Genomic DNA, 25,656 nt, shown 5'->3' with positions numbered 1-25,656 from the left:
CCCTAAAACTAAGAAAAGTTATTAAAACCAAAAGCCATTCGCAAATGACGATGGCAATTACTAATAACATACACAATTCTCAACAAATTTCAAACTTTCTTGACGTACTAGCCTATATAAGCTTAGATATTCGCTCATGATTCCATTTACCCTTATTATTTTGTAGCATTTAATTTATATTAATTATATATAAAGAAAGAATGTATAAAATTAAAACTTACCATATTTCTTGTTAGGGCCAGACCTTCTTCAGTTGTGCTGCATAAACGACAGATCCTTTCTTGTCGAGCTCTTAACTTTATAGCGAATTGGTATGAGAAGCTTAGCTTTTAATAACTGCACTTGCATCAAAGATCAAATTATAACACTCCTCAAATAGTTGAATTCATCACATCAGTGATTCCCAGAATTCTAGGCCATGAGTTATTTTGTTTGGAAAAAATGATGATAAACAGAGGACCGTCTACTTGGAACATTTACTGAGTCTGATTAAAGGGATAGTTGAGGTTTGGAAAGATGGTACAGTTTTGGTCAAACTGAAATTTTGGAACCAAAACCTGCACCATTTACATTACAAACTTATAACTCCACCATGCTCGAAAGGTATAAAATGATGATTAAATAGAGAGATCATCAACAACTATTTAAAAACCTCTTTAGTAAATTTTTGAAAAAGTGTAAGCATTTAAAAAATCTTAAATCAATATAAATATATTCGATCGAATAAACCTTGGGTCCCAAGTTTATTCAGATCGAATATATTTATTGATATTTCAGTTGTTGCTGAACCCATTTTGATCAAATAAAGTTTATTCTGTCATTTAATATGCTCTTTCAAATTTGACACCAATTTTATCATAACGTCGCAAAACAAATATATATTAAAGCGCCCTCTTTACCAATACTCAACTATCCTAGTTCTCTGGTAATCTATACCATACGTTTGTATATTAAGGGATCTATTAAAATTGTACAATTAACGGACGCCCCAGCCCCCATTCACGACACTCAACGAGTGGTCTCGCCCTAAAAATCTATGATATTCTAGACTATCTTGATCTAAAACAGAACCCGATTATCCCTAGACAGTACCCTATTATTCCTAGACACTGACCCCATTATGTTGTAATTATAAACATTGTCCGTGAATGACCACCCGACTTCAAGGAAACACATTCCAAGAACTATAACTCATAGCCCGAACCCCTGTCACGTGCACTGTGCATCACCACACCCCCTTATACCAGAACAATCCTGACAGACAGTTAACTATTGACCAATCAAAGCATGTTTAGATTCGTGCGCGGATCCAGGATTTCTTAGGGAGGGGGGGGGGGGCCAAATTTGAAATTATGCGAGCCAAAATATTGGTACGTAATGATGACCAGCATTGACGTAATGGGGAGTACAGGGAGAGGCGATTTCCCCTCCCTCCCCCGCAAAACGCCGATGTTTTGATGTTTCATTAAATCATTAGAGAAAGAAGACGATTCGTTGTACCGTTCTCGACTCTTAATCCTTGTCTAAATTCAGTTTCCTCACCTCCTGCGCGAAGCGCGGAAAGCTTTGAAATTTAATTTAATCATGAGAGAAACAAGGCGATTCGTTGTACCGTTCTCGAAAATAATCCTCGTCTGAATTCAGTTTATGCCCTCCCGCGTGAAGCGCAGAAGCTTTACGTTTCATTAATTCATTAGAGAAAGAAGCCGATTCGTCGTACCGTTCTCGACTCTTAATCCTTGTCTGAATTCAGCTCCCCCCCCCCCTCTTGCGCGAAGCGCGGAAGCTTTGACGTTTCATTTAATTATTAGAGCAAGAAGACGATTCGTAGTACCATTCTCGACTCTTAATCCTTGTCTACATTCTGCCCCCCCCCCTCTTACGCGAAGCGCGGAAACTTTGACGTTTCATTAAATTATTAGAGAAAGAAGACGATTCGTATTACCATTCTCAACCCTTAATCCTTGTCTAAATTCAGTTTCCCCACCTCCTGCGCAAAGCGCGGAAGCTTTGACATTTCATTTAATTATGAGAGAAACAAGACGATTCGTTGTACCGTTCTCGAAAATAATCCTCGTCTGAAGAGGAATATCCCGCGCGAAGCGCAGAAGCTTTACGTTTCATTAATTCATTAGAGAAAGAAGACGATTCGTTGTACTGTTTCTCGACTCTTAATCCTCGTCTTAATTCAGTTCCCCCACCTCCTGCGCAAAGCGCGGAAGCTTTGACATTTCATTTAATTATTAGAGAAACAAGACGATTCGTTGTACCGTTCTCGACTCTTAATCCTTGCCTGAATTCAGCCCCCCCCCCCTCCTGCGCGAAGCGCGTAAGCTTTGACGTTTCATTAAATTATAATTAAAGAAAGAAGACGATTCGTTGTACCATTCTCGACTCTTAATCCTTGTTTGAATTCAGTTCCCCCGCCCCCTCCCGCGCGGAGCGCGAAAGCTTCGACGTTTCATTAAAATTATTAAAGAAAGAAGACGATTCGATGTTCCATTCGACTCTTAATCCTTGTCTCAATTCAGTCCCCCCCCCCCCCCTCCTGCGCAGGGGCGTCGCTAGACCTTTTTCAGTGGGGGGGGGGGTGTAAAGGCCAACGATTACCGACAAAACTAGCCACCAATTACCGACAAAATTAAATGTCCAATATCTACAAATTCAAACCTATAAACCTGGGGCCGAAGGCTAAATTGTTTTTTCCTATGGACTACCTATAGTACTTGCATATGCGCAAAATTGTCATTTTCCTCGACGACATAAATATACGAATTATTTCTTCAGTTTAGTCAGCATCATAGCTATATATTTTAATGCAGGCGCGGAGCTAGGATCTAATTTGAGGGAGGGGCGGTAGTGAGCAAGAGAATCACTTAAAAGCGCGCTCATTAGGGGGTGTGGGTGATGGGCCTCCCGCGCAAAGCGCGGAAGCTTAGACGTTTCCTTAAATTATTAGGACAAGAAGACGATTAAATGTACCGTTTTCGACTGGTAATCCTTGGCTGAATGATGTTTCCCCCCCCCCCTCCCGCACGAAGCGCGATAGCTTTGACGTTTCATTGAATTATTATAAAAAAGAAGACGATTTGCTGTACCGTTCTCGACTGTTTATCCTTTTCTGAATTCAGTTCCCTCGGTTTCCCCCTCTCGCGCGAAGCGCGGAAGCTTTGACGTTTCCTTAAATTATTAGAGAAAGAACACGATTCGTTGTACCGTTTTCGACTCGAAATAAGCCCTATTAATTTTGTCTGAATTCAGTTTTCCCCTCTCGCGCGAAGCGTGGAAGCTTTGACGTTTCCTTAAATTATTAGAGAAAGAAGACGATTCGTCGTACCGTTTTCGACTCGTCTAAATGAAGTTTTCCCCGTCCGCGCGAAGCGCTGAATTTTTGGCGTTTCATCACAATATAGAGAAAGGAAGACGATTCCTCGTACCGTTTTCGAAACTTATTAAGCCCTTTTTGTCTGAATTCAGTTTCCCACTCTCGCGCGAAAGCTTAGACGTTTCCTTAAATTATTAGAGAAAGAAGACGATTCGTTGTACCTTTCTCGACTCGTCTAAATAAAGTCTCCCCTTCCGCGCAAAGCGCGGAATTTTTGGCGTTTCATTACAATATAAAGAAAGGAAGACGATTCGTCGTACCGTTGTTGACTCTTAAACCTTGTTTGAATTTAGTTTCCCCGAAAATTCTCTGATTTCTTTAGCTGATATTATAGGAAAGTGAAACTTCGAGAAAATACAAGTATTGTAGTTGTAGTCACTCTCGAAGTCGTCAAAGCGGATAAGAAGTCACAGTTCGTAGGGAAATAAACTTGTCGGCCGACCGTCAATATACATCTCACCGACTTCAAACTTCTGCATTGATAAAGTACACGAGGATCGAGCAATAATACCGACACAGCTGACCCGACACAGCAACATATTTACCCGTGTCTTTCTCGACGAGACAACTCCACCCAACAACCCCTTTCTCTCTTTTACTCCCACTCCTCCTCTCTCAGACTCTTACCTCCCCCCTCTCTCTCCTCTTTCACCCCCCGTATCTTTTGTTTCCCTTTCACTCTTTTTTCTTCTTTTTTCCTTTTCTTTCTTTTCTTTCTTTTCCTTTCTTTCCTCTCCTCCCTCTTTTTTTTTCTCTTTCTTTCTTCTCTTTTCTTTCTTTTCTTTCCCTTTCCCTCTCTTCTTTTCCCTCTCTTTTTTCCCCTCCCCCTTTTCTCTTTTTCCCGACGGCAGCGCAATTTTACCGACAATATCCTAACAGGTGGGGGGGGGGGTGTCGCACCACCCCACACCCCCCCCCCTTTGGCGACGCCCCTGCTCCTGCGCTTGTCTTAATTTCAAAAATGTTTTTGTCTGCTCCTTTTTCTTCCTAAGTCCTCTTCCTTTTCTCTTCTCTCTTTTTTTGGGCCAGCGTTTTTTTTTTTTTTTGGGGGGGGGCGCCCCCACCGCCCCCTGGCTACGCGCCTGCGGTCAGATGAACATATTTTGATACTTTGTCCGCCCCCGGAAACTCAGGAGTTAAAGGCAATAAATTACAATCAGATAAGCATTCAGAGGCCCGCCTTAGGGCCCTTGGTGGGGTCGAGGGTGCGGAAACCCCAGAAGCTCAGGGCTTTTAGGCATTAAATTACGGTCAGATGAACATATTTTTATACCTTATTAATGACACTGGCAGGACACTGATTGGCGTGAGGTCCGGCGGGCGGAGCCCCCAGAAGCTCAAGGGTTTTAGGCACTAAATTACGGTCAGATGGGTATCAAGGGGCCCGCCTTAGGGCCCTTGGTTGGTTCCAGGGCGCAGAGCGCCCGGACGCTCAGGGGTTTTAGGCGTTTAATTATGGTCAGATGAGCATTTTTTTATACCTTATTTTGTTGTGACACTGGCAGTTAACTATTTTGTCTTTCTTGCTCTCTTTCTTTCTATTTCTCTTTCATATACTTTTTCATAAAAAGTGTGTGTGTGGGGGGAGGGGGGGGGGACATGGAGGCCCCCGATCCCCGCCGTTGCGCGGACCCTGACATGTAGGCATCTCAAGAAGCATATTTCTTGCCTGGCTGTAAATTTAGGAATTTGTCATCTTACAACAAACTCATTAAAAAGTACAATTTATTAAAAAATGAGGAAAAATCTCAGAAATTAATGTCATTTCAGCATCATTATTATGTAATCCTCCGTTATGGAATTAGAAATAAACCACGTTTGAATTTTATTTCCCCAGAGCCCCCTGCCCGATCAGTAAGCCAGTGCCCCCCCCCCCCCCCCCCGATCTACACTTTGTTGGCGGAAAAATCGCAACTGATCTCCACTACCTTTCTTCTTTCTCTTTTTATTCTTTCCCTTTCTCTCCTCTTTCCCTTTCCCTTCCCTTCCTTCTCTCTCTTTTAGGTTTGCTGGGGGGAGGGGGGAGGCAAGGTTCTTTCGGCCTCACCCTTCTCCACACGTTGTTGGCGGGATTAACCGCAAATGATCTATTTCCCCTTCTTTTCACCTTTTTTTTCCTTCTTCTTCCTCTTTTCCGGTCCTTTTTAGCTCTCCTTTTTGTCTTCATTTTCCTTCCTTCTCTCTCTTTTTCTTTTAAAGGGGGCGGGGGAGGCAAGGGCCTTTTGCCCACCCCCACCCCACCCCGATCCACAACTTGTTGGCGGGAAAGTTGCAACTGATACCCCCTTCTTTTCTTCTTCCTCATGCAATTTTTTGAGGGGGAGGGGTGATGGGAGTGTAGCATCGTTACCATCAAGGGGACCGTAAGGCATTATGCGAACGATGGCGTCCCCTGTATAAAGACTTTTTAAAGGTATATTTTACTTTATACCTTTGAGAATTATATATAGAGACATCTTGCCAAAGGACATATAGCCTTAGCCATATCCAGGCACCCAGAAGCTCTTCAATTTCAGCCAATGAAGAGTTTCAATATTTTAATTTTCCATGAATTATCATCCCTCAGGATACTAGTAATCAAAATTAATAAACCTAAATTGATTTATCCACAATCTTGATTTCATGAAACTTTCCTAACACCGAAAACAAACTAATTGCAAACTCAGTCCTTAAATAACTTTGATAATGGGCCTGCTTGGTCTACTTAGTATCTCAGTGGCTTAGACTGGATGAGATCAGTCGTGGACAGGGTGGTGGGGCAAGATTTCCAACAAGGGGGACAAATTACGATGGCATTATGTTTTACTTCCTTTTTTCCGTCACCACAGGAGCGGGGGAAATCTATATATAATTATCAAAGATGAAAGGAAAAATAAACCTACTTAAAAAAGACAAATATTCAGGGCCATGTGTCGCCACCCGCCTCCCCACAGCTATGCCAAAGCCGTGAGGTGTCCTCCATCCAATATTTCCCTTTGTTATGCGACTTATCCCCTTTTGACCGGGATAAAAGTCATATAAAAATGTTTGTTGTATTCATATCTATCAGACAACAAATGATGTTCCCGGTCAATAGGGGATGGGTACCTTAAAAAGGGCCCCTATATCCGATATATGCATGTGTATGGAATAATTATATATTAAAGAGAGACATGTATCTTTTTTGATAAGATGTGACTTATCCCCTTTTGACCGGGATAAAAGTCATATAAAAAGTTTTGTTGTTTTCATATCTATCAGAAAACAGATGATGGTCCCGGTCAATAGGGGATGGGTATCTAAAAAAAGGCCCATATATCTGATATATGCATGTGTATAGAATTATTATATTTTAAAGAGAGACCGGTATCTTAATTGGATAATGTGACTTATCTCCTTTTGACCGGGATAAAAGTCATATAAAAATGTTTGTTGCACTCATATCTATCAGAAAACAGATGATGGTCCCGGTCAATAGGGGATGGGTACCTAAAAAAAGGCCCATATATCCGATATATGCATGTTAATGGAATATTTAAAGAGAGTCATGTATCTTTTTTGATAAGATATGTGACTTATCCCCTTTTGACCGGGATAAAAGTCATATCAAAATGTTTGTTTATTCATATCTATCAGACAACAGATGCTGGTCCCGGTCAATAGGAGATGGGTATCTAAAACAAGGCCTCTATATGCATGTGTATGGAATAATTATATTTGACAGATAGACATGTATCTTTTTTGCCAAGATATGTAACTTATCCCCTTTTGACCGGGATAAAAGTCATATCAAAATGTATGTTGTATTCATATCTATCAGGAAACAAATGATGGTTCCGGTCAATTGGGGATGGGTACCTAAAAAAGGCCCATATACCGATTTATGCATGTGTATGGAATACTTATATTTTAAAAACAGACCGGTATATTTTTTGATAAGATGTGACTTATCCCCTTTTGACCGGGATAAAAGTCATATAAATATGTTTGTTGTATTCATATCTATCAGAAAACAAATGATGTTACCAGTCAATAGGGGATGGGTACCTTAAAAAGGGTCCCTATATCCGATATATGCATGTGTATGGAATACTTATATTTTAAAAGGGAGACATGTATCTTAATTGGATAAGATATGTGACTTATCCCCTTTTGACCGGGATAAGTTCATATCAAAATGTTTGTTGCATTCATATCTATCAGACAACAGATGATGGTCCCGGTCAATAGGGGATGGGTATCTAAAAAAGGCCCATATATCCGATATATGCATCTGTATGGAATAATTATATTTTAAAAGAGAGACATGTACCTTTATAAATAAGATATGTGACTTATCCCCTTTTGACCGGGATGAAAGTCATATCAAAATGTTTGTTGCATTCATATCTATCAGACAACAGATGATGGTCCCGGTCAATAGGGGATGGGTATCTAAAAAAGGCCCATATATCCGATATATGCATGTGACTGTATGAAATTATGATGTGCTACAGATACCTGTATCTTAATTGGATAAGATATGTGACTTATCCCCTTTTGACCGGGATAAGATCATATCAAAATGTTTGTTGCATTCATATCTATCAGACAACAGATGATGGTCCCGGTCAATAGGGGATGGGTATCTAAAAAAGGCCCATATATCCGATATATGCATGTGTATAGAATTATGATGTGCTACAGATACCTGTATCTTAATTGAAAAAGATATGTAACTTATCCCCTTTTGACCGGGATAAAAGTTATATAACAATGTTTGTTGTATTCATATCTATCAGAAAACAAATGATGGTCCCGGTCAATAGGGGATGGGTACCTAAAAAAGGCCCATATATCCGATATATGCATGTGTATGGAATATTTAAAGAGAGTCATGTATCTTTTTTTGATAATATATGTGATTTATCCCCTTTTGACCGGGATAAAAGTCATATCAAAATGTTTGTTGCATTCATATCTATCAGACAACAGATGATGGTCCCGGTCAATAGGGGATGGGTATCTAAAAAAGGCCCATATATCCGATATATGCATGTGACTGTATGGAATTATGATGTGCTACAGATACCTGTATCTTAATTGAATAAGATATGTGACTTATCCCCTTTTGACCGGGATAAAAGTTATATAAAAATGTTTGTTGTATTCATATCTATCAGAAAACTAATGATGGTCCCGGTCAATAGGGGATGGGTACCTAAAAAAAGGCCCATATATCCGATATATGCATGTGTATGGAATATTTAAAGAGAGTCATGTATCTTTTTTGATAAGATATGTGACTTATCCCCTTTTGACCGGGATAAAAGTCATATCAAAATGTTTGTTGCATTCATATCTATCAGACAACAGATGATGGTCCCGGTCAATAGGGGATGGGTATCTAAAAAAGGCCCATATATCCGATATATGCATCTGTATGGAATAAATATATTTTAAAAGAGAGACATGTACCTTTATAAATAAGATATGTGACTTATCCCCTTTTGACCGGGATAAAAGTCATATCAAAATGTTTGTTGCATTCATATCTATCAGACAACAGATGATGGTCCCGGTCAATAGGGGATGGGTATCTAAAAAAGGCCCATATATCCGATATATGCATGTGTATGGAATTATGATGTGCTACAGATACCTGTATCTTAATTGGATAAGATATGTGACTTATCTCCTTTTGACCGGGATAAAAGTCATATCAAAATGTTTGTTGCATTCATATCTATCAGACAACAGATGATGGTCCCGGTCAATAGGGGATGGGTATCTAAAAAAGGCCCATATATCCGATATATGCATGTGTATGGAATTATGATGTGCTACAGATACCTGTATCTTTAATTGGATAAGATATGTGACTTATCCCCTTTTGACCGGGATGAAAGTCATATCAAAATGTTTGTTGCATTCATATCTATCAGACAACAGATGATGGTCCCGGTCAATAGGGGATGGGTACCTAAAATAGGCCCATATATCCGATATATGCATCTGTATGGAATAATTATATTTTAAAAGAGAGACATGTATCTTTTTTGATAAGATGTGACTTATCCCCTTTTGACCGGGATAAAAGTCATATAAAAAGTTTTGTTGTTTTCATATCTATCAGACAACAGATGATGGTCCCGGTCAATAGGGGATGGGTATCTAAAAAAGGCCCATATATCCGATATATGCATGTGTATAGAATTATGATGTGCTACAGATACCTGTATCTTAATTGAATAAGATATGTGACCTTTCCCCTTTTGACCGGGATAAAAGTTATATAAAAATGTTTGTTGTATTCATATCTATCAGAAAACTAATGATGGTCCCGGTCAATAGGGGATGGGTACCTAAAAAAGGCCCATATATCCGATATATGCATGTGTATGGAATATTTAAAGAGAGTCATGTATCTTTTTTGATAAGATATGTGACTTATCCCCTTTTGACCGGGATAAAAGTCATATCAAAATGTTTGTTGCATTCATATCTATCAGACAACAGATGATGGTCCCGGTCAATAGGGGATGGGTATCTAAAAAAGGCCCATATATCCGATATATGCATGTGTATGGAATTATGATGTGCTACAGATACCTGTATCTTAATTGGATAAGATATGTGACTTATCCCCTTTTGACGGGGATAAGATCATATCAAAATGTTTGTTGCATTCATATCTATCAGACAACAGATGATGGTTCCGGTCAATAGGGGATGGGTATCTAAAAAAGGCCCATATATCTGATATATGCATATGTATGGAATTATGATGTGCTACAGATACCTGTATCTTAATTGAATAAGATATGTGACATAACCCCTTTTGACCGGGATAAAAGTCATATAAAAATGTTTGTTGTATTCATATCTATCAGAAAACAAATGATGGTCCCGGTCAATAGGGGATGGGTATCTAAAAAAGGCCCATATATCCGATATATGCATGTGTATGGAATTATGATGTGCTACAGATACCTGTATCTTAATTGGATAAGATATGTGACTTATCCCCTTTTGACCGGGATAAAAGTCATATCTAAATGTTTGTTGCATTGATATCTATCAGACAGCAGATGATGGTCCCGGTCAATAGGGGATGGGTATCTAAAAAAGGCCCATATATCCGATATATGCATGTGTATGGAATTATGATGTGCTACAGATACCTGTATCTTAATTGAATAAGATATGTGACTTAACCCGTTTTGACCGGGATAAAAGTCATATAAAAATGTTTGTTGTATTCATATCTATCAGAAAACAAATGATGGTCCCGGTCAATAGGGGATGGGTATCTAAAAAAGGCCCATATATCCGATATATGCATGTGTATGGAATTATGATGTGCTACAGATACCTGTATCTTAATTGGATAAGATATGTGACTTATCCCCTTTTGACCGGGATAAAAGTCATATCAAAATGTTTGTTGCATTAATATCTATCAGACAGCAGATGATGGTCCCGGTCAATAGGGGATGGGTATCTAAAAAAGGCCCATATATCCGATATATGCATGTGTATGGAATTATGATGTGCTACAGATACCTGTATCTTAATTGGATAAGATATGTGACTTATCTCCTTTTGACCGGGATAAAAGTCATATCAAGATGTTTGTTGCATTCATATCTATCAGACAACAGATGATGGTCCCGGTCAATAGGGGATGGGTATCTAAAAAAGGCCCATATATCCGATATATGCATGAGTATGGAATTATGATGTGCTACAGATACCTGTATCTTAATTGGATAAGATATGTGACTTATCCCCTTTTGACCGGGATAAAAGTCATATCAAAATGTTTGTTGCATTCATATCTATCAGACAACAGATGATGGTCCCGGTCAATAGGGAATGGGTATCTAAAAAAGGCCCATATATCCGATATATGCATCTGTATGGAATAATTATATTTTAAAAGAGATCGAGACATGTATCTTTTTAAATAAGATATGTGACTTATCCCCTTTTGACCGGGATAAAAGTCATATCAAAATGTTTGTTTATTCATATCTATCAGACAACAGATGCTGGTCCCGGTCAATAGGGGATGGGTATCTAAAACAAGGCCTCGATATATCCGATATAATTATGCATGTGTATGGAATAATAATATTTTACGTAAGACATGTATCTTTTTTGCCAAGATATGTGACTTATCCCCTTTTGACCGGGATAAAACTCATATAAAAATGTATGTTGTTTTCATATCTATCAGACAACAGATGATGGTCCCGGTCAATAGGGGTTGGGTACCTAAAACAAGCTTATATCAGATATGTTTATGTGCATTGAAATGTTATTTTTTGAATATCCGAAAATCCGAATATCAAACTGGCTTGATATTCGCACTTTGAATATCGAATATCGAATATCGAATATCTTTCTAACTTCACGCCGGTAGCGCGAGCACGGGCGGCGGAGTGAATGCTTGCATGCAGCGCAGGCATACACAGAACTCTCGGGTCGCGGCGCGCCGGAAAACACTCGTCACGACTATAGCTGGAGGGCAAGAAACAATTTTAAAAAACTGGTAGGCCTAACGTTTTCTTTTTTCAACAAACAAATGAAAGTGGCCACCCCCCCCCCCCCCCTGGCCAAAATAAAACGAAGTAAAAATGTGATTTAAAAAATATTAAAAATTGGGGGGGGGGGGGGAGTATGTTATACCAAAAAAAAGGAGCCTTGCCCCCCCCCCCCCCCCCCCCCCCCCACTGAGCGAAATATCGATCGTTCGGCGCGTTTTTCATATTTCGGGGGGCAAACAAGAAGAAATAAAAAATAATGCTCACAACACCCCCCCCCCCCCCCCACGGTGTTTAGTGTAAGCCTGCATGCATGATGCAGGGAGGAGCCAAAGAAGGGGAAGGAGAGGGGAGCACAAAGTAACAATAAGTTAAGGGGGATTCACCCTGATAATATCAAATTTGGTTTTAAGAGAATCAGAAAAACGTGAGCAGACCGGTGAAAGTTTGAGCAAAATCCATTGAAAAAAATTAATAAGAAAGTTGTGAATATTCAAAGTTGCGATAAATCAAACCAAATTAGGCAGATCCGTAACGTAGGCCTCCCTTCGGAGCTCCTCGGGCGGGCGGCTGAGCGACTTTCAAAGTGTGGGGGGGGGGGGGGGGAACAAAAAGTGGCACTTTCTTGAGAAAGGGCACCTACAATGGGAAATCTCCAAGCGAAAATACACAACTTTTTAGAAATGGGTAAATATTATATACCCCTTCGTACATTATCAGGGATGATTTCAATATTAATTTTGTTTCTCTTTATACATCATAATACTTTGGGGGAAATTGCTCTTAGTCGCTGTAAATTAGGTGCACGTTTAATGATGAGAGGAAAACGGGACGAAAGGACACTTATTAGGAAAGAAAAGGAGCACGTGTCGACGTACAAAGGGATATAATCAGAAGTGAAAATGAGGCACTTCTTTGATCTGGAAAGAGGCACTCGATCATCAGGGATGAAAAAGGGCACTTAGAAAAAAGGAAAAGCGAAAAAGTGAGTCAGTTTTCTTGATTATCTTCAATTTCCTGAAATTCCTATAATATTTTTATTCCCTGAAAATTTCCTTTACAAAACCCACATTTCCTGAAAAATGTTATGAATCAAGTTTGGAAATAGTGGACACACTGCTTTAAATGGAGAGGGCCAGTGAAGTACCATGGGTTCAGTCATTGGGGTACCAGTCTTGAGTCGAGTCTGCTATATATAGATCAGCCTTTTCCAACTTTTAAGGTCACATAACCCTTTTTTCTCATCAGTCCTATCCAAAATTCATCTAAGAGGACGCGTTTGTTTTACTCCCCTCTCACACATAAACGCACACGGGCACGCTTCCGGTTGAGGACCGTACCGTGAGAGCCTCTTGCCCATAGCGAGGGCGCGTATAGCGAGCAAAATTTGGCACTTTTATTACGGCAAAAGTGTTATCTTTATATTATTATTATTATTATTTTTAGACACTAAAGGAAATGTTAAACTATATTTGGGGTCATCTCATTGCCGGGAAGCATCCAGATTTATCAATTTTGCGAGAAGTGAAGCGAACGAATAGATAAAGGGCGCTTTCATTTAGATTTTACAAATACAATAAATAAGGCTATATTCGAGCCCCACGCTGCCCGAATCATGACGATATAAGGGCAGCGAGGTGCCCGAATATGGTCATAATTATCATAGTATCATGGGGATATTTATGAACCTCACAGCCTGAAATTAACTATCCCGTTTCTAGATTTTGCGAGCGATGAAAAAGACGCTTTACTATCTCTTAAATGTTATTTCCTCATCAAAATATCAAAAGTGATATAACTATCTTTTGGCATCTTGCGTTTTTTCTATTTTATTTTCATGTAGTTGACGGTTTTATGTCTTGCATATAAATCATTTATAACTTATATACTGCTTCATGAGTCATAGCCGCCGATGGGGGCGGGGGGATACTCTGATTTGGTTTGAAAAGCCTCGAAAAACCCTACCCATTATAAGGGGGCATTTTGGGCAATTTTTCTCGAAAAGAGACCTATTTTTCACAATTTGTCGAAAATGTTGCATATTTATAAAAAAAAAAAAAACGGACCCATTTGTAATGGTATGTTTGTTAAAAGTGGGACCCATGTTAAGGGATCTTTTGTGAAAAGTGGCCTAATAGAGCGGCACACCCCGTATGTCGTTATATGTGAATCCCCCCCCCCCCCTCCCCGGGCTCATAGCCAGATCGGGTTGGAGGGGAAGTAGGAGGCATATTGCCTTGATTTGGTTGGCCTTTAATATATTTAGCCCCAAAGGCACATTCTCTGCCTCTCAGACAGATTTGAAATAAAAAGGAAACTCAAAAGTCTGATTAAAATGTGATCATCATACCCCCCAAAAAGAAAAGAAAAAATCGATAATTGATGATAACCATAGGGGGGTATTTAATATTCTAAATGACTGTAGCCTGTGTATCTCTTCTTGAAGTAAAAGATTAAAGGGAATACACTATACAGTCTTTTAAATTTACTTTTGTTTCTGTTATTCCTGTCAATGCTTACAATATCAGTCTCTCTAAATATCATTGTTGTCATCGATATCATCTAAAAAAATTACCATCAAGTCAGCTATTATAGAATAATATTCCCAACTCGGTACATTTGTATAAATATTATTAACATGTTTTATTCTGAACTTTAACAGTAACAGCATTTGGTAATAGTGTTCCAGTATTTAATGTACTGCTTCAATGGCATCATACTTAAAACACTTATCAAAATGATTAGACACAGGTAACAAAGAAGAAACATTATCATAGTGCTATACCACCTCAACTATAAACTATAATCATGATCAAACTGTAGGTCTGACATGCTCTTCATTACAAAAGATCATATATAAAGATGATAGTTGATTTGATAAAATGTTACTATCTACTAGTACTAGGTAGGTAAACAGAATTGTTTCAATTAAATACTTTGTCCTGTAAAATATAACACCAAATCTGTTAAAGGCAAACTGCCATACTTGTAGCTACTTGCTCCCTCTATATAGAAAACTTCCCCAATCGGTGCCTGTTGGTCCCCCATGATCCTCTTTTTCTTATGTTAAATGAGAGCTGAGTTAATGAGATAGCCACCTGTCACAGTGACCTCGATGGCTCTCTGTGTGGTCTAATCCCTTCTAGCTGCAGTAGTAACGCCTACCTTTAAAGAAACCCCTGAAGAAAAAGAAAAAAGTATATATATTTTTTTTTAAATCCATCCTTACCTTCCTCTCCTGTAGCATTCCTACTTTATTCTTTCTTCCTTCTTTCTTTTTTTCTTTTGTTACAACTGACTAATTTCATTTTGTTTTTAAATAAAAGGTGCATTGCAAAAACCATACAAGAAAAAGATAAACAATGTAACCAATTTCATTCCATTTAGAGCACATATTAATATTGTTATGGTATCGCAAACTTAGCTTATTGACTAGGCTTATCAACTAGGTAAACACAGAAGAAGACATAATGGCATATTCATAAGAGCATCAAGTACATGTAAAATACAAAATGGTAATGAACTCCTTAAGACCATTCTGCAGTTTCTTAACAAGAATTTGGAATCACAGGATAGAATTATTAATTTTGCCCACTCAACTTCTCTCTCAAGAATTTTTACTGGTTTCCATAAGATAAGACATGATGACATAATACTGCATAATGAAAATTTCAAACTCCTATTTACAAGGCTTTTTCGTATTTATTTATGAACTGTAACATGTTTAAGACAAAAATTGACATTTTTAACAATCATGTCTAAGAAAAAATTGACTTATTTAACATTTAACTGCTTTCAAGCATCATGTCTGAAAAGGCTGAATCAATTTACCAAAAAAGTTGCAACACAATTGTTTTCTAAAAAGAATGATCATAATCTTTTGTTTGTTAAACACACATACATGTATATACGTCTAAAAGCGATATTTTGTGTTGTTTTAAACAGTGTGTACGACAACAAATTCATTGAGCCACCGGGTATTTATAATTTGTGAAGCATTATTGCTTCTTCTACATTCCACAATGACATATCATGTAATTGATATTCTGTATTCGAAGACACTTTGCAGGTGGAAAAGATGACTAGGACTGCATCTCCGATTTGCTTTAGCCTACATGTACATTCAATGATTGTTTTTTAGAATTCTCTACTATGTACAATTTTCAATATATCAATATTCCCATCCATCACCCTTAGGAACCCTGAATAAGCGGGGGGGGGGGGGGGGGGGGGGGGAGAGCACTTTTTTTTGGGGGGGGGGTCCCAAAAATTTCGCAACGACTCAGGGGGTAAGGTCACTTTTGGGGAGTCACCCTTTAGTAGAAAGAAAACAAAAATGTTTTAAATTTCGTTTTTTAAGGGGGGGGGGGTCATCAAAAATCACACACATAAACAAAAATGAAAGGGGGCTCTACCCCCCCCCCACCCCCGCTGCGTACGCGCCTGCTCCCCACTCTCATTGCTGCGTAAGAATGAAACCACAACAGAAGAAATAAAAGTGCAATAATTTGAAAGAGTTAGACACATTTGTAGGTGAACAAGAAGGATGGTGGTAGGAATTAGAGCTACAGAGGAAGTTCTATGAAATACAAATGCTTGCCGGTAGAAAAGGCAATCATGCTAGGAGTGAGGCTAACCATATATCAGATATCAGGGTTGAAGTCATGCGGGAGTCCGAGTTCTTTGAACATCACCTCCTCGGTGAGTGTCATTCCTTGGAGAGTATATCTGGTCAATCTCAGCAAATATTCTTCACCCTAGCTACTAACACTTTATCTAGACTATCTACTGCAGCATTCAGGTATTCCGTCATTTCTTTGTCAGATTTGATAGAGCTACCCACACGACCTTCTCTATCTAACACAGTAACTGACCCATGCCTACCACTGATGATAATAGCACCCGTCTGGGTAACACAGATCCGGCAAGGCTCGATTTTGCCAGTTGGGATGATGGTCTGTGGGTTAGGGTTGCTACCACTGAAGATGTAGATCTCTGGATTGCCGTTGACAGCATAGACATTATCATGTTGGTCACAACATAACTTTAAATAAGACTGGTAGCCACAGCCTTGCTTGCACTGATATTGAAAATCTTGTATACCTTGTGCATTGTAGATACAGCATACTGAACACTGGCGTACTGGGGGGGGGGGGGGCGCCAGCCCCAGCCCCCCCCCCCCAAATAAAATTGAACCATGACTTATTTTCAATTCCATATACAAGTGATGTATAAATGTTCGTGATATCACATGATTTTCAACAAAATGTGCGTTTCTCCATTTCTGTTGCAAACTGACACATTCCCAAATGGCCAGGAAGAGCATATGTTTGTTTTATAGTCACTGAGGGGCCGTGGCCACTAACAGTAACACTAGTTAAAAAAACTCCTTTACAGAAGCAACTGTCACAAGCACTGCCGGGCGTTCCATACTTACATCATGTAACACTGCACATGTACCGTTGAGGGGCCTAGTGGGGAAATTGAATTCAGACAAGATTAAGAGTAGTGCACGGTACAACGAATCGTCTTCTTTCTCTAATAATTTAATGAAACGGCAAAGCTTCCGCGCTTCGGCGGGGGTGGGGGAACTGAATTCAGACTAGGATTAAAAATGTCGAGAACGTTACAACGAATCGTCTTCCTTCTTTATAATTTAATGAAGTGTCAAAGCTTCCGCGCTTTGCGCGGGAGGGGGAACTGAATTCAGACAAGAACACGATACAACGAATCGTCTTCTTTCTCTGATTGTTTAATGAAACGTCAAGGCTTCCGCGCCAAGTTCGCGCGGCAGGGGGGGGGGGGGAACTGAATTCAGACAAGAACACGATACAACGAATCGTCTTCTTTCTCTAATAATTTGATGAAACGTGAAAGCTTCCGCGATTCGCGAGGGATGGGCGAAAATCAATTCAGACAAAGATAAAAAGTAATAATTTATTGAAACGTAAAGGGTTCCGCGCTTCGCGCGAGATGGGCGAAAATGAATTCAGACCAGGATTAAGAGACGGAACCGGTAAAATTAATCGTCTTCTTTCTCTAATAATTTAATGAATCGTCAAAGCTTCCGCGCTTCGCGCGGGTTGGGCGAAAATGAATTCGGACAAGGATTAAGAATAATAATTTATTGAAACGTCAAAACTGCCGCGCTTCGCGCGGGAGGGGGGGGGGAACTGGATCCAAACAAGAATTAAGGGTCGAGAACGGTACAACGGATCGTCTTCTTTCTATAATAATTTAATGAAGTGTCAAAGTTTCCGCGCTTCGCGCGGGAGGGGGGAGACTGAAAAATAACTTAGTTCCTGGCCCCGGGTTTATAGGGTTAAATTTGTCGACATTTGGACATTGGCATTAATATATTTGTCGGTAATTGGTTGCTCGGTTTGTCGGTAATCGGTGGCCTCTACACCCTACCCACTCCCCCACTGACAAAGGTCTAGCGACGTCCCTGATAACGACCCAGTTTATACACTCGAGAAAAAATTTGCAAGTACTACTGATGAAGTACCGGACCACCGTCTTTGTGCATTGTGCGGCATCAAAGCATATACAACGTCTTAAGACTTGGCAGATCACTTTTCTCTAACTTCTAACCAATCAGAAGGCCTCGTTTTTTTTCCAGGAAGTGCCGGTGGACATTAATGCTCCAAATGTGGTTCTCAAATTGCAAAAGATCTCTACTCTTGGAAAGGGTAGGAGAAAGTAATTTTACGTCATATTACTCCAGGAAGTGCCTGAAAATGCGTCTAATTTGGTTCTAAAATTGCAAATTGCAAATGACCCACCCCCGTCGCTTGGTCGCTCCACTCCCTTGCCGCTAAAGCCTCGTTCTGTCGCTTCATCGTTTTACATATATTTAACCCCATGCCATTTTGTGCCCCCCCCCGGTAAGAAATTTCTGGATCCGCCACTGATGCCCATACCCCTTGAGCTTCGGGGGCTCCGCCCCTTAACCCCCGTCGGGGCTTTGCCCCTAGACCCCACTTTGCGAAACGTTCGGCGGGGCCTGTATGTTAGAGTGGGGGGCTGCGGATTTTTTTTTTGTCAGCCCCCCCCCCCCAAACGTTTTTACTCATTACGCCACCTAAGACACAAACCAATAAAACTTCTGCGGAGCCCGTCACATTCATGTCGATTATCGCACTGTATCTGATATGAACAAAAAATGGCGCCCTCTTGAGAAGCCAGGTAAAAAAAAAAAACAGTTCAGCGACATATTCCATAATCCATTTAGAACGTTTCCAATGCCAATTTGACTCTAAAGGCTCTAAAGGTAGGGCACACGCCCCCTTGAGAGAGAGAGAGAGAGGGAGAGAGAGAGAGAGGGGGGGGGGGAGGGGGAATGAATCAATACGAGATAACTGCGGGTTGCCGAGAATAGCAATATCTGTATTTATGGATATATATATATATACCCCTCCCCCCATCCCCTGCATGCCTACGTTGTTGTTTAAAGCTTTGAGCAAGAGCGAATCTAAAGAAATCAAAAGCAGACGCCGGGGGGGGGGGGGGGGAAGGACACGAAATAGTATGATGTGAATAAAAAAGCTGATATAAAAATTAATATTGAATGATAATAGTAATAACAATAATAGAAATAATAATAATAAGAAGAAGAAGAATTATAATAATGATAAAAATAATGACAAAGATAATAATGATGATGACAATAATAAAAATAATAATTTATAACAATAACGATAATATTTTTATCAATAATAATGATAATAACAATAATACAAATGATAATGATATTAATGATAATATTAATAATAATAATCATCATAATGATAATAATAACAAAAATGTTAATAATGATAAGAAATAACAAACACATCATGAAGAGAAAATAGTCGCAGCGGCCTTTTAAGCTAGCTCCATGCTTGAATCCTTTACTTGACATCTGATAGGTCAAATGGTTATTCCTTTATAACGCATTGAACAATAGATTATTCATTCCGATTGAGAGAGAAAAAAAAGGAGACACTGTCTCGAATATTATTTTCTCACTCGTGGAGAAGCTTTGAATGGAATAGTGGAACTTCGCGGTTTATGTCTGCCCCCTTTCTGGTAGTACAGAATTTGGCTGATTTATTTTGTTGATAATCTCGTGCACCACCGCGATCTCCCCTGCAAGCCCTGGCTCCAAGCGCAAGCCCAAGATTATGATCCCCGAATTTCTACACCCGGCGAAAAAAAACTCTGAGGCTGGGCGTACGAGTTCGTTGATAACGCCATCTTCGGCGGCTTGCAGCAACTAGAGAATAATTATTTTCGAGATGAATTAGAAGTTTCTGCCAAATTCTTGACTACCTTTCTGTATCCGCCTCTATTTATTTTTTTACGTAGAATGTGTTCATTGAAATTGATAAGCTAGACACGCAATCATCATAAATGCTGCCTATTAATTCAGACAATGTCGCATCGCGTTGGGCCGTTGGTAATTTTGACTGATTTGAATTTATTATTTGTAAATTAGGGTAGATAGTGAAACTCGTTATGTTTGGTTAATGGTGTATTCAAAACAGTAAATTAATTAATGTAATTATTTTAGATCTTTGCTGTCTAGATTTCATGGTACATTTTGTAATTTACTAATTTGTCATCATAATATTTTAGGATTTATACGAGCTCCAACTCATATAATTATATTCACACATAAATAACACTCTCCCTATCTTTCCACCGAACTGATATAGGCTATTATATATCGGATACAGAAATACGAATAGAGTGATACACATGGTAACTTAACGATTAAAAAGACCCCTTTTTTGACCTCGATCGATTACATGTATGTGCCCCCCCCCCCCCCCCCCCCCCCCCCCCCTCCAAACATCAAACTCTGGCTACGTGCCTGGTTATCACGAGTAAGAGTTCGTTGATAACGCCATCTTCGGCGGCTTGCAGCAAGACAGTATAGGGAATAATAGAGATGGATTAGAAGTTTCTGCCAGATTCTTGACTACCTTTCTGGCAGTCCTCTGTATCCGTCTCAATAGATTTTTTTTTAAACGTAGAATACTAGAATGTGTTCATTGACATTGATAACCTAGACATGCAATCATCATAAATGTTGCCCATTAATTCAGACAATGTCGCATCGCGTTGGTAATTTTGACTGATTTGATTTTTTAAATTTTTAATTAAGGTATATAGTCAAACTCTTTATTTTTGGTTAATGGTGTATTCACAACAGTAATTGAATTAATGTGATTTTTTTTTTTAGATCTATGCTGTCTTTGTACAAGGGGAGTAATGTTCAACGTGCGTAATTGGGCATGCGCTAAATCTAGATTTCATGGTACATTTTGTAATTTACTAATTTGTCATCATAATATTTTGGGATTTATACGAGCTCCAACTCATATAATTATATTCACACATAAATAACACTCTCCTTATCTTTCCACCGAACTGCTTTAGTAAGCTATATATCGGATTCAGAAATACGAATAGAGTGATACACATGGCAACTTAACGATTAAAAGGGGGGAATAAAATGGTTTGACGAATGCAGGGTATTGGAGTCTTGTAGCAATTTATTGACGTTTTTACGATGCATCATTCATGTCATTTAATTTGCAGTTATTATTGCCATCATATATTTCTATTATGTAATAGAAAAGGTCAGATTATGTCATGTGTTAAGCTCCGGTGGTGCAGCCGGGCCGACTACGGACCGGCGGGGGATGGAGGGGCTATAAATGTTCTTTACATCTTGGCCTCTCTCTTTCCATTTAGTGTCGGTCTGATGGTCGTATCGTCTGTGCGGCCGGGGTATACAAAAGTATCATGCTATGTTTTTTAATGTTCCACTGAAATGTGAAACCACAAGATTGTAAGTGTGAAACAATATGATTATTCATTATTTTTCTGCAAAACGATGTAACGCATATTTTGTAAATCATTGTGTTTTCTGACCAATAAAACTTATCAAGATAAAAAAAAAAAATAATAATAATAATACATTTCAAAATACTCATTTGCATTTACGATTATTTTCATAATTATTCTTTATAATTGTATTTCAATCGTCAAGAATAAGTACGTAACAATGAAATATTATAACAAGAAAAGGGACTAGACCTCAACATGACACTGATAGTTAGTACGTTTGCATGGGCTCTAAATCCAACCTTTACAAGCAAGCTTCTCTATAGATAAAAGCATATCAATCGGAGAAGCATACTGATAAAATTTTAGGTGAAATCAGACAGGAAATGAACAATTTTGTATATGTTTAAAAGTTGCAATCCCTTTATGGGCTCTTCGAATTGGCTGGATCGATAGTATCTATGTGATGTAGTTGGGGACACCTTTCCTATTTGTTCCAACACACTAAATGACAAACATTACAATTTCAATTCATTATGAGGGTCGGTCTCCTCTAGTTATATCACAAATGGAGCAAGGGCTGTTTTTTTTTTATATATTCACCTAGTTGTTGTATTTGTCTACACGCCTGATGAACCCTTAGACAGGTGAATGACACTTGCATTGCTTATTCTTTAAAAAATATATTTTCACATTATTCTTGCTGTTTTTGTTTGCATCCAGCCGTTCAATTGCCTTTTTATGAAGAAGTTTATATGATTACTATAGGGGTTAATGGCCTCACCTACCTCTCCTACAGCCAGGTCGTAGACAAGGGAATATTTGAACACAAATTTGTTCTGCTTTAAACTGAAGTGACGAGCTGAAAATAAACTTATAAATTATTTATGCTGGGTTTTGTTTTTCATACAATGAAGAACTGCTGTTATCAGTTTTAATTACCGATTAAACTGTGTACTTCTACACTTCACATCCTAATTGCCAATAAAATGAATATCTTTATGGTTATTAATAACCTGTCGTGCGTGTGAAGTATACTAGTATTACCTTTTCTTGACTTTGTACCTCCTGATATCGAATTTCACTGACACCCCCTCCGGTCAACGCCCCACCCAGTTTTTTATTTATAAATCTGATGACAAAAGCATGCTAGAAAAACGCAAATGCTCTTTCTATGCTCATGGACAATTTTATATCAAAAACATTAAAAAGTAATTACTACAAGGAAAACTGTTGTTCCTCGTGTAAAAGAATCACCAACAGATCCCCACTAAATTGTTAAAATTGGGAGGGGTAGGGGACGTTTCATCTCTCTTTTTTAAATAACAAAGGGAGCTATAGATATAACGAATGTTTACCCTTTCGCATGATTTTCAAAGGAATTGATGTTTTCCAAGGGAGTTTACATACGTAACTATCGAGGTTTGAAGCAAAATCTGACTTCTTTATAATCATTATTGCCATGATCTTTGATTAAGGTTGTGGCTCCAGCTTTACGATCAAAACACATTTAATCTCTTTCTTATTCAAGTAGGAAAACTGCAGTCTCCAACATTGTTCAAAATACCATTTAAAATGCCCTTGGTCCATCTTACTTGATCCGCCTTCAAAATCAGGAATAAATTATCCCTCATATCAAACCGTTTTCTGCTACGACCAAACACGATGAAGGACCATTCAATGTTTAAACACCAGTCGCTGAAATTTGTCCCGCACAGTAAACATATTCATGAAGGAATAGTACGATTTGAGTTGCTCACGAAGGTCATTAAATAATAGAAGATTTTATCTCATATAAATGTTATTAAACAACTTTCAACATCCGGAGTGTTACATAATATACTCTGGCGACAATAATTATTGTTCCGGGTTTATTCCTTCAAACTTTCGCTTAGGGTTGGGTTTCAGTGCAATTGTCATGATTTGCATTATCATTTGGTGCAAAGTTGAAGAACTGAATTGGGAAAGGGCACGGATATTGACCCCAGAGCAATTGTGCCATCGGTGCATTTGTGTTATAAAACCATATTCGAATGTCGTATTGAATTTCAGCACGATTACACATAGCCATAAATCAAAAGATTTGACATTTGACAGTTTAACTATTACTTGTACAAGAGATAATTTGTATGAATATAGGAAAATAATGAACACATAAATCAGGATTTATAACTTACCACATTATTTTCCCCCATGTTATTTGCTATAAATCAAAATGTTTTGACATTTGGCAGTTTAACTACTACTTGTACTAGGTATAATGTGTATGAATATAGGGAAGTAATGAGCACATAAATCAGGATTTATAACCCCCATTTTATTTGCCTATGGTGTTATTTGCATATTTTCTTGTATGTCTTTTGGCACGATTGCGAAATAAACATGGGGAACTATAAATCAACATCATTCGGAATTGTTATCAAAAATCGTTTGACGGTTTAATAGCAAACCAATTTATTGATCTTTTGAAAAAACGACACATTTTAGGATTAAATCTAAATGCGTCAAGCGGCATGTTAGCTGAAAAGGGCCTAACTTACTCTCAAGGGTAAAATGCTAAATCATCCCCTTTCAAATTGTTTTTCTATTAAAAAGTTTAACATCCCTAGTAATTCCATCATTAATGAAAGCTAAATTATGTAGGGATTTGATCCCGTTATGTTTGGCAACCCTTTTCAAACGATATAATATTTTTTCAAAACGTGCGTTGTATATTTACTCCCTTTTAGCACAATGCCATATGGCTGTATCTCGTTCTCATTTAAGTAGCAAAAACATACTTTTAAATCACCTTTCTCAACACTAACTTGATCCATCTTGCCTTCCGCATTAAAAGCAGGATAATAATATTTGTATGAAATAGACTTACAGGGCGTTGTAAGAAAGTTGCAATCAATTGCAAATCCCCAAAGTCAAGCGCAAGTCTTGCAATTAATTGTAAATTTGCAATCGATCGCAACTCAACTTTCTTGCAACGCCCCATTAGTAAGAGAGAGAAAGAGAGAGAGAGAGAGAGAGAGAGAGAGAGAGAGAGAGAGAGAGAGAGAGGGGGAATAAAAGCTACATCTAGTTAATTTAATTTTGATTGTTAAAACTTTAATCCTAACAAAATCCAAGGAAATTTAGGAAACTATATAGTGGGGCGTTGCAAAAAAGTTGAGTTGCAATCGATAGCAAATATCAGCAACTTGCAATCAATCGCAACTTTCTTGCAACGCCCTATTATAAGTCATCTGGATGAGCATGATAAGCAAATTACTTTCCAAACAATAGTCGCCCAAATTTGTCCTGCGTATAAAAGAAGGAAAAATACCACTTGGTACAATAAACAAGTTTGTTTTAATAAATGTGTTAATGTTCTTTGAATATTCATATATGCACGGCGTAGGGAGAGTCTAATGATTTGTTTTGTAAATCAACAACCGTGTGTGTGTGTGTGTGTGTGTGTGTGTATTGGGTTTTTACAGACGTGTATCAATCAGATATGATTATTTACGTCTGGGGACCGACCTTTAAACGTCACCATTCGAAAGACGTGACTCAGTTTCGAACCTGCGTCCTCACCTGAATCAGTTTGTAACTTCCACTGTTAGCTGGATTACAGGCGCACGCCACAACGCCGAGTTAACCACACCCTTCTATGCTCTCATTAAATAAGAGTTAAGAGCATTCCAGCAGTTAATCAAACACATCACGCCCCAGAGAGAATACCCCAAAAGCATCTGAACAATATTATCGCACTGTAATGTTCAGGCACGTAGCCACGCCCCCCGTGCCCCCCCCCCCCCCCCATTTTTTTCTTCCAAGTTCGGTTGAACTTGTTTAGACACCTCCCCAGGAAGTCGATCGATTGCATGTATGTGCCCCCCCCCCCCAACAACAACAACAACAACAACAACAACACAAAAAAAAAAAAAACGAAACAAA

The sequence above is a fragment of the Strongylocentrotus purpuratus genome, unplaced genomic scaffold (assembly GCF_000002235.5).
Source record: "Strongylocentrotus purpuratus isolate Spur 01 unplaced genomic scaffold, Spur_5.0 spur5_scaffold_9, whole genome shotgun sequence".
Lineage (NCBI taxonomy): Eukaryota > Metazoa > Echinodermata > Echinoidea > Camarodonta > Strongylocentrotidae > Strongylocentrotus > Strongylocentrotus purpuratus.
Note: the sequence above shows the minus strand (reverse complement) of the source record.